The 9,895-nt window shown below is 45.3% G+C and overlaps 1 long non-coding RNA gene across 1 annotated transcript; it reads left to right on the top strand.

Annotated features, from left to right (window-relative positions):
- Positions 1–3,072: 3,072 nt before the first annotated feature.
- LOC119390494 (uncharacterized) lies at positions 3,073–9,480 on the top strand. The gene is made up of 3 exons (XR_005183336.2): positions 3,073–7,354; positions 7,970–8,074; positions 9,269–9,480. It is a non-coding gene; the product is annotated as an uncharacterized LOC119390494 (long non-coding RNA).
- The last annotated feature ends 415 nt before the right edge of the window (positions 9,481–9,895 follow it).

Genomic DNA, 9,895 nt, shown 5'->3' on the forward strand with positions numbered 1-9,895 from the left:
CTATTACCAGGCACTTAGTCGTACATAAGTAAGGTAAAATGCAATACATATGCAATGTCTTAAGTATTTGCAAATGATTAAATCTACACTTTTATGCTTTTTTGCGTACCTGAACAACTCCGAAATCGATTATTCGATTTAGAGAAGTCTCTGATTGTTGTGCTCGCTGGGCAGCTGTTTTAGTCCAAAGGTATGGCAGTATTTACTGCATCACTGCATCCCCATATTACCCCCAAAAGATAAATTACATTTGCAGCACAATGATAGCAAGACTTGTGCAGTGACAACTTAGCATGATGCAAGTGCACCTCGTCAGATAAAAAGGTCTACAAAAAGCACAGAGGAAGTGCACCACATTAAAAAAAACAATGCAAGTACAATGTATCGAAAAATGAGAAAAAGCAAGTCATCTGTTTAAGAAAGATGGAAATCGTTAGCACGTAATGTCGTTTGTATTCTCAAGACAGTAATATACCAAGATTTTGATTGATGCATAGCATATTACGCCTAATGAGACAAGCCAAGTTTTGAACATAGCCAAAGATTCCCATCACGCCTTCTCCAGAAGTAGGAAAGTGTAAAGATTGTGCACCTTCTTCACTGCAAGAAAAAGGAGGCTCACTGTGAGCGTTAAAGCTCGCATTATTTATTGCAGGCAGTGCTATGTTCTGTAACAAACATGTTTCTGCATAGTACAGCATATCACCACAGAGTTGTACAGAGTGTAGAGTACTACATAGCCCAGTTTGGCAGTGGAATCAAAAAGTCTGTCTCCGTGCCGATCAGCTCCAGATATATTTCTGCTGCTACTGCTTCTGTAGACAGTGGCCAATTAAGTGCAAGAGTGCATTGGCGCCATCTCACATGGTTCTTAGTGCATGAAGGCTTCTGCTCATGATGCAAAGATGTGAATAATGCGCTTGCTAAAAGGCTAAGAAGTGTCATTTCGTCTTCTTCAGCACATGTCACTGTGACTACAGCACAGTAATGAAGTTGTGCAAGAAAAGTCCAAGTAGTGGCCCCAGCAGAGAAAACGCTGCACTATACTCGGCCGCCTAAGCTAGCATCATTATGGTCCAGTGGCTGAAACAGTGTGAACAACATGGCAGCTCAGTGGCAGGAGTTTTGTTGCTACAGATGAACACGGCATTAGACTGCTCTTGCACCACAAAGGAGGCACATGATGCAGACTTGAGTGACAGAGCAACATCAAGCTAAGTATTACCAAAATCTAAAAGGACCCTGCAACGCCTTTTGAACATAATCAGGAAATGCTGCTGATTGGCAGTTGAGGCTCCTGAGAACTTGGGAGCAAAACATTATAACACGGCACGCAGCATGGAATTCGCATCTGAATTTCAAGGTCAATTAGAAAAGCACAATTTTGCTGTGCCTCAAGCAAAGACACAAGCAACGCATTAGACATGGCCATTAGCTATTTTGAGCACCGTGAGCTGCAGTTACTGTGGCCACTGCCAGATGCTGCGGCATGCCCACACGGCACTCTACAGTGCTAGAATTACTCAGTAGAATTACACCAGCGTGCTTGTCATAACACTGAAAATGAGTTGCATGTTCAAAGAAACAAAAATTAATGTGCTCAAGGTCATGACATGCGCTGACAAGTGGTTGTAGCTTCTTGCCCCCTTGTCATTCCTTACACCCCCTCGCGTAGCTTTTTAAGCTCTCGCTGGGACAAAAAATGAGAGAGAGAGAGAGAGAAAGCATTAAAGGCGTGTGACAAATTCCTGTAACTCTGCTTGTATTTCGCGGATTCTAAACATTCTTGCAGCAGTGAATTCGTGAGGCAATAAACTCCAATAATGAGGTCATTTCATGGTTACTTGGAAAAGTGTCACAGCACACCTTAATAGTGTCAATGTTTATCACAGGATTTCTGGTGGCTAATGTGGCAAATAAAAAACTATAAAGGAAATAACACAATGAAAAAAATGAACTCTTGAATAGAACCTCTTAAATCCTCGTGGGGAAAGCAGGAATGCGCATGAAATGCACAACTGCCACTCATCTGTCACACATCTAAATCTGTAAAAAAGCATAACGAGGGCTCACATACTTATTGCCTCCCAGTTCATATATGTGCAATAGGTAATAAAACTCTCCATAGTGATGAGCATTTTTGATTATTACATTGTGAGCCGAGCTCTCAACAACAAAAGCATGAAAATGTTCATCGAAATATTGTAGCGAAACGTCGGGGTTTTTAAAAGCTAAGCGCATCGGAAGACAAGGGAGACGAAAAAGTATGGGAACAACTGCGCACAGGCAAGCGATGAGGAGTCAACACGATGATTCCGGAGAGCACTCATTGGGGGTTTATTTATCTAACAGAACTTGGATTTGCAAAATACACTTGGCAACGAATACAAAACATGGAAAATGATCGCATACCCTGTCGGCTTGCATGACTGGTCTCTGGTGGTGCATGCGCTGGAGGCCCCGAGTCCGCTCTCTCAAAAAAGGGGCCCGAATTGGCATATCCCGTCGGCTTGCATGACTGGGTGGTGCTATGCGCTGTGGGCCCCGAGTCCGCTCTCTCAAAAAAGGGGCCCGAGTTGGCATATCCCGTCGGCTTGCATGACTGGTCTCTGGTGGTGCTATGCGCTGTTGGCCCCGAGTCCGCTCTCTCAAAAAAGGGGCCCGAATTGGCATATCCCGTCGGCTTGCATGACTGGTCTCTGGTGGTGCTATGCGCTGGCGGCCCCGAGTCCGCTCTCTCAAAAAAGGGACCCGAGTTGGCATACCCCGTCGGCTTGCATGACTGGGTGGTGCTATGCGCTGTGGGCCCCGAGTCCGCTCTCTCAAAAAAGGGGCCCGAGTTGGCATATCCCGTCGGCTTGCATGACTGGTCTCTGGTGGTGCTATGCGCTGTGGGCCCCGAGTCCGCTCTCTCAAAAAAGGGGCCCGAGTTGGCATACCCTGTCGGCTTGCATGACTGGTCTCTGGTGGTGCTATGTGCTGTGGGCCCCGAGTCCGCTTTCTCAAAAAAAGGGGCCCCAGTTGGCATACCCCGTCGGCTTGCATGACTGGTCTCTGGTGGTGCATGCGCTAGCGGCCCCGAGTCCGCTCTCTCAAAAAAGGGGCCCGAATCGGCATATCCCGTCGGCTTGCATGACTGGTCTCTGGTGGTGCTATGCGCTGGCGGCCCCGAGTCCGCTCTCTCAAAAAAGGGACCCGAGTTGGCGTACCCCGTCGGCTTGCATGACTGGGTGGTGCTATGCGCTGTGGGCCCCGAGTCCGCTCTCTCAAAAAAGGGGCCCGAGTCGCTGCTTAAATGGGATTTTGTGGCATTCATGGGGACGCGGACCTCGGGGAGAACCACTGTTTTTCACCAATTGCCAATCGGCTTCTTAGCACCAATCAGGCAAGCCAAAAACTTGGATTTACAAAATACACTTGGCAACGAATGCAAAGCATAGAAAATGATGGCATACCCCGTCGGCTTGCATGACTGGTCTCTGGTGGTGCTATGCGCTGTCGGCCCCGAGTCCGCTCTCTCAAAAAAGGGGCCCGAGTCGCTGCTTAAATGAGATTTTGCAGCATTCATGGGGACGCGGACCTCAGGGAGAACCGCTGCTTTCCACGAATTGGCATTCGGCTTCTTAGGACCAATCAGGCAAGCCAATCATGCAACCAATCCCCATGCGAGTTTACATGGTCGCTTGAATCCTGCTTCGGAACAAAACTAGTGCACTTTCTGTAGACAGCACATTCCAGCAAGCAGCGATGACGCGCACACACGTGCTCAAGTTTCGGTCGCCGGTCGTCCCGCAGCACCACTCCTGTGCACCCGCTCGTTTCGGGTACGGGGCGCGAAGCGGCTTACCGGATGCAGCTTCCCCCCGTCTGCTCGAATTCTTCTCCAAGAGCAGTTGAAAAGGAATGTCTCTAACACCATTTGAAAAAGAAAAAGCTTAACTCTGCCTTTTGCGACAATATTTTGTTTCAATAATGGAGGCAAACACAAACATCTTCAGCTGTCGTACAGCGAGTCTAACCTTGGCAAATTCAGGCAGGTCGTCATCAGGTACAAGCAAAGGTACCACAGCACCCACAGTTAGCGTTCTTCCAGAGACAGTAATGGAATCTACGTACTGCATATCTGTCATATTGAAACAAGAGCTCCTGTAGTCTGTCCTTCAAAAGGTCCGGCAACATGTCTGGATCCATTGCTTTGCTCTCTTTAACAATCAGTGGTTCCTGAGGTTGTGTCAAAGCATACATAAGATGCATATAATGTCGGCGACATAGTGTTGCAGAAATATTCTTGAAGTTGTGTATTTTCCTGCTGTTAGACTTAAAAAATTGATGCTTCGCTTCGAAGCGTATACAAGACAGTTTGCAAAGGGGGCCACATGAAAGCAGGAGGCTAGGATAGTGAATCACATAGTGCATATTAGGGATAATGTTGGCATCTAGAAAATTTTCCCTGAACGCTTTGTAAAAGTCCTCAATGCACACCTTTAGATATGCAGCAGCACCTTTGGGCACCTGTGGTGCAAGAATGATGTCTACAATAGCACGCAGTTCAAGGTATATTTGATATGCAGAATTTTCCTTTGGCACTTCGTCACCCACAAGCAAAGAGAAGAAACGAAAAAAGATACAGCTTTTCAGCAGCTGACCCCTTGATGGTTGCTTTTCCAGAAACTGTCGCACGTGTCAGGGGGGGGCAGTCTAGACTTTTTGTCACCTGCCTGAAAAGGAAATTTGGCAAGTCGCTCATTTAACTGCTCCAGAGTTAAAAATCCACTCGATACAATGCGCTTGATGACATGTTTCATGACAAAAGGAATGACGCCTTCGTAAAGGTCATGCATTACATCTGGTGGCAAACCTTGGGTGACATCAAATGAATTCAGAGAGCTCAAGCAACTTTCACCGGTAACACCATATGCACTACTTAGAGTAGGATCCTGCTTGATGAGCTCAACGTGACGAGTGTGTGCTTGTTTCGTTCTTATGACAAACTCTTCTTCGTGTCATTTGTCATTAATTTCATCTCTGGTTGCCATGCAGTAGTGGCACATGAGGCCAGATGAGAAACATTCTCGAAAACCACCAAGTTGGTGGCTTGACAGGTTGTCGGCACATACAAACAAAAGTGACCCTTTCATTACTGTTCCATTTAGGTTAATGCCATTAGTTTCAAGTTGCTGCAAGTCTTTCAGCAGTGGCTTGAGAATTTCCTGAAAACTGAATTTGTTAAAATGAGATATTTGTCATCAAGCTTTGAACACGAGTGCGGCGTATGATTTAAGATTGTTAAGTATCCGGCGAGAAGTTTGTGTTTGCTACGTTTGCTACCGAGAGGGTTACACACTTCAAACTCGTCAAAATATACTTGAGGGGCCAACAACTTCTCAGAGCCAGCATCTTTAAATATTCTGTGCTCCTTAAAATAGCTTCCATCACGTACATGCCGCAAGAGGGTTGCGGATTGCTTGAATTCTCCAGAAAGCTTTTGCACTCCAGCAACGGCTTGTATGGTCTTTAGAATAGGAACATATTCAATGTGTTCATCTGGGTTACCTGAAAGATGGACAGTTTGCGGAGACACAAAAGTAAGTACACTTTTCCAATAATATTCTCGGCCAGATTTTGTTCCAAGGTGCTGGAGCCTTCCCATTTCGACTGCGTTCAATGTAGCTTGGAAATCTGTAATAAAGTGGAGAAAATCATTGGCAATTTCATTTACAGTACTCTCTGGCAACTGTCCTCCTTCTTGCCACTTCAACAGTAGAGAGGACAGAGGCATGGCACATTGGTCAGTAACATCTAAAAGTCGCTGTTGCTTCTACATCCCTGTTGAGGCTCCTCATCAGCAAGTTCACAGACTTCACTGGGCTCATCCGTTGCATCATCACAGAGTTCACTGTGAAAGACTTCCTTTCGAACAATTAGGCCTGGGGTCTGTCCCCCCTCCCCCCGAAAAAAAAAATCCTGGCTACATGCCTGACATGATGTGAAACGAAAAAAAAACAAACAGAGATGCAGCATTCATATGGGGATGGATTACTGGCAAAACTGTATTTGCATTGCTGCTGTCAGCAGCTTTCCATTTTGACAACAGCAATGCAGAACTGCCAGCCATCTGTCACACATCTAAATCTGTAAAAAAAGCATAACGAGGGCTCACATACTTATTGCCTCCCAGTTCATAGATGTGCAATAGGTCATAAAACTCTCCATAGTGATGAGCATTTTCGATTATTACATTGTGAGCCGAGCTCTCAACACCAAAGCTTGAAAATGTTCATCGAAATATTTTGTTTCAAGAATGGAGGTAAACACGAACATCTTCAGCTGACATACAACAGTGAGTCTAAGCTTGGCAAATTCAAGCAGGTCGTCATAAGGTACAAGCAAGGTACCACAGCACCCACAGTTGGCGTTCTTCCAGAGACAGTAATGGAATCTACGTACTGCATATCTGTCAGTATTGAAACAGAGTTCCTGTAGTCTGACCCTCAAGAGGTCAGGCAACATGTCTGGATCCATTGCTTTGCTCCCTTTAACAATCAGTGGTTCCTGAGGTTGTGTCAAAGCATACATAAGATGCATCTGGTGTCGGCGACATAGTGTTGCAGAAATATTCCTGAAGTTGCGTATTTTCCTGCTGATAGACTTAAAAAATTGATGCTTCGCTTCGAAGTGCATACAAGACAGTTTGCAAAGAGGGCCACATGAAAGGAGGAGGCTAGGATAGTGAATCACATAATGCATCTTAGGGACAATGTTGGCATCTAGAAAAGTTTCCCTGAATGCTTTGTAAAAGTCCTCAATGCACACCTTTATATATGCAGCAGCACCTTCGGGCACCTGTGGTGCGATGTTCTACCACTTAGGAAGGAGGCAATGTACGCGAGTAGGAGACCACTCACTCCAAGAGTTCGCACCGCGTCCAAGATAATGGGTTGTGGCAGGGAGTCTAAAGCCGCCTATATATCCAGGAGGACAAGGTAGCCGGCCTCTCCGTTGTGTTGCGCCTCCTCAAGCATTGAGATGACGTCGGCAAGCGCAGTCGGCAGTGGCCCGTGAGCGGCGGAATCCACCCTGTGATGATGAGAAGACGTCCAGTGCTTCGGTGATCCACTGGAACCTCCGTAGCGCCATGGCCTCAAAGAGTTTTCTCGCCGCAAATGTTAGCGAAACCGGACGATAAGACGGCGGTTCTGAGGCGGGTTTGCCCTTTTTCAGCACGGGAAGGACGATGGCCTCTAGCCACTCTTGTGGCACAAGTACACTGTAGCACAAGTCCCGAGCGTCGCACATCATTGTAGGCGGCCAGGAGGGCTGGGAGTTGCAAGTCGTCGAGGTTTCGAAGCATCTGGTACGTCACTCCATCGGGGCTGCAATTTTTTTTTCTGCCCAGCATGCGATGATGTAATGCGAGTCGGCTGTGCCAGTAGTGATGTGCCTGTGTGTAGCACTGGTGTTTGTTACTGCTGTGTGTTTTCCATCAGTACACTGTGGGACAGACACCATTGCCTCGTAGGTATCTGCAATTAACGTAAGGCCCTTTGGAATCATTCTTCAATTCTTTTATTCCAGTCCTTGCCGTTCCCTTTTCTTCCTTGCTTCAAGATCCCTTATGTGGCGCCTCACATTCTGCATTCCTTCACTCCTCTTTGCTTTATTACATAAATTATGCAATGCACAAACACTGCCCATAATTGTGCCACTCATAGATGTGAGTGGCGCCACGCAAACTCTCGGTGTGATTAAACATTGCATGAGGTTAACCAGTGCATTGAGCAATAGTTAGCATGTATAGAATGATGGGCCTCACGTATTGTTCACTTTATCATTGCTGTGTATGTGCTAGTCATACAGATGTTCTTACTGTATCACACAACTATTTCACATCACTTTGTGAAATACAAAAATATTTAAAGAAGTTACGTTGCATCAGCAATGTGCTCTAAAGGAGATGCTTGCTTTGCAGGGTTGCCCATGCCGTGCGTGACAAACTGTGCACATACTTCATCACTGAGGGAAGAGTGCCATGGCAGGAGAGACACGTAAAAGAGTGCAGATGGTGACCAGCGAAGTAAGTTCACATTTTATTTGTACATTTTTACAGCATGTATTGATACGTAAAAAAGAGGAAAAGTAAAATGCAAATAGTATGGCATTAACTACTAACGGTTAGTCGACTAATTTCACGTTTAATTGCCTTTGACATTTTTCCAAAGCGCACAGATGGCAGCGTAGGTTTACGTTACACCGAGTAATTCAATACAGGCTTAAGATTCCCGTCTTATTGTATCACTTCCCACGAAAATGATCGCATATTTCACGCAAAAAAGAAAACATGCTGGCTGCAAAGAACACACAAGTATATATATATATATATAGATATACACACACAACTAAGTATAGCCTGTTCCTGACATTTGAACTTTTACTTCTGCACTCTAAGAGCATCGATACTGTTGTAGCAAGAAATAAACAAAGAAACAGTGCAGTGCAACAGAAATGGTTTCTACAATAGACTCTCATTAAATGGAACCTGAAGGGACTGGGAAAATATTTTCCATTTAACAGGAGTTCCGTTTACTGAGAGATCAACAGGGGTGCAGAATACAAGTACAAAACCAATAATGTCAGAGGCGGTTGTTCCATTTAAGCAGCAGTTCCGTTTAACAGATTTCCGTATACTGAGAGTACTGTATATGTTGGCATTTCCTCTTTGCCTGACCTCTGATTTTATCATGCACCAAGTTTTGTACGGCATGCATGACATCAAATTGGTCATCGGTCGGTAGCGTGCACAGCATGCCAATGATAATGTGCGCAAAATGGTACAAAACATCCTTTTGCTGTTCCCGTTGCTCTCGTGAGACTTTAAGGTGGTTCAAACACTCGGCTGCCACAGCCATTGCTCCAGTGTCGTTGTCACTAGGACTGCGAGTGGACATATTAAAATATTTATAATACTCTTCATAGAAATATTTCACAACTTACATTTTGTCGTTCTTAGGTGCTCTGCGAATTTTTGGTGGCCTTGATTCGCTGTAGAGACAGATTTTTTTGTATGTACATCTAACGCGGTCTACCAACCACATGCCACTGGTATGTCCTTACCTTCGATTAGGTGTCACCACTTCTTTTTCCTGGGGGCCTGTCTGTCGTGATCTGCACTGCAGGAGTGATTTCACAAAGTTATGCTCTATGTTGCACTTTGCAAAGTTTGGTTTCCATAAGTCAGCATGCAGTAAAATGCGATATCATTACGTTTCAGAGGTGTCGCTGCTAGCAGCTGGATGCACAGGTGTGGTGGTTGAACTGCTGGTGCCTGCGTCAAGCTCGGACCACTCCACTTCAAGATTGTCTGTGGCAGGCGGTTCCAGCTGTTTGTCATCACTCGATCCTTCGGCGGACACTTCAGATCTGTATCAAGTGCAAATAAAACCATTTCTTGTGTCAATGCATACAATGGTACGATGACTTTTTTTACGAGGCACATTCGATATATCATAATGGCTGCAGTGTAAATAAAACATGATTTTTATTGCATTACATTTGCAATGATACAGTCGATCCCGGATATATCGAACTCGAAGGGGATCGCGAAATAGTTCGATATATCGATAATTCGAAATACGAAATATGCGTATTTAAGGCTTTAATTAAAGCACTGCAGGCCTCGACGACAGTTTTCTGAAATCGTAAAAAGCGCGAACATGACGATTCGTTCACATATGCTAAAGAACAAGGCGAGAACTTCTTTTGGAAGTTAGCGCACTTTATTTCGCATGAAAAAAGTCCGTCAACTTGTCTTATATTGCTTCTTGCGCGCCGTGAATTCATCAAGTAAAGGGTGCGGTAAAGGGTTTAGCGGTGGCAGCGGCGGCTGGCATTTTCAAAC

The sequence above is a fragment of the Rhipicephalus sanguineus genome, chromosome 4 (assembly GCF_013339695.2).
Source record: "Rhipicephalus sanguineus isolate Rsan-2018 chromosome 4, BIME_Rsan_1.4, whole genome shotgun sequence".
Classification (NCBI taxonomy): domain Eukaryota; kingdom Metazoa; phylum Arthropoda; class Arachnida; order Ixodida; family Ixodidae; genus Rhipicephalus; species Rhipicephalus sanguineus.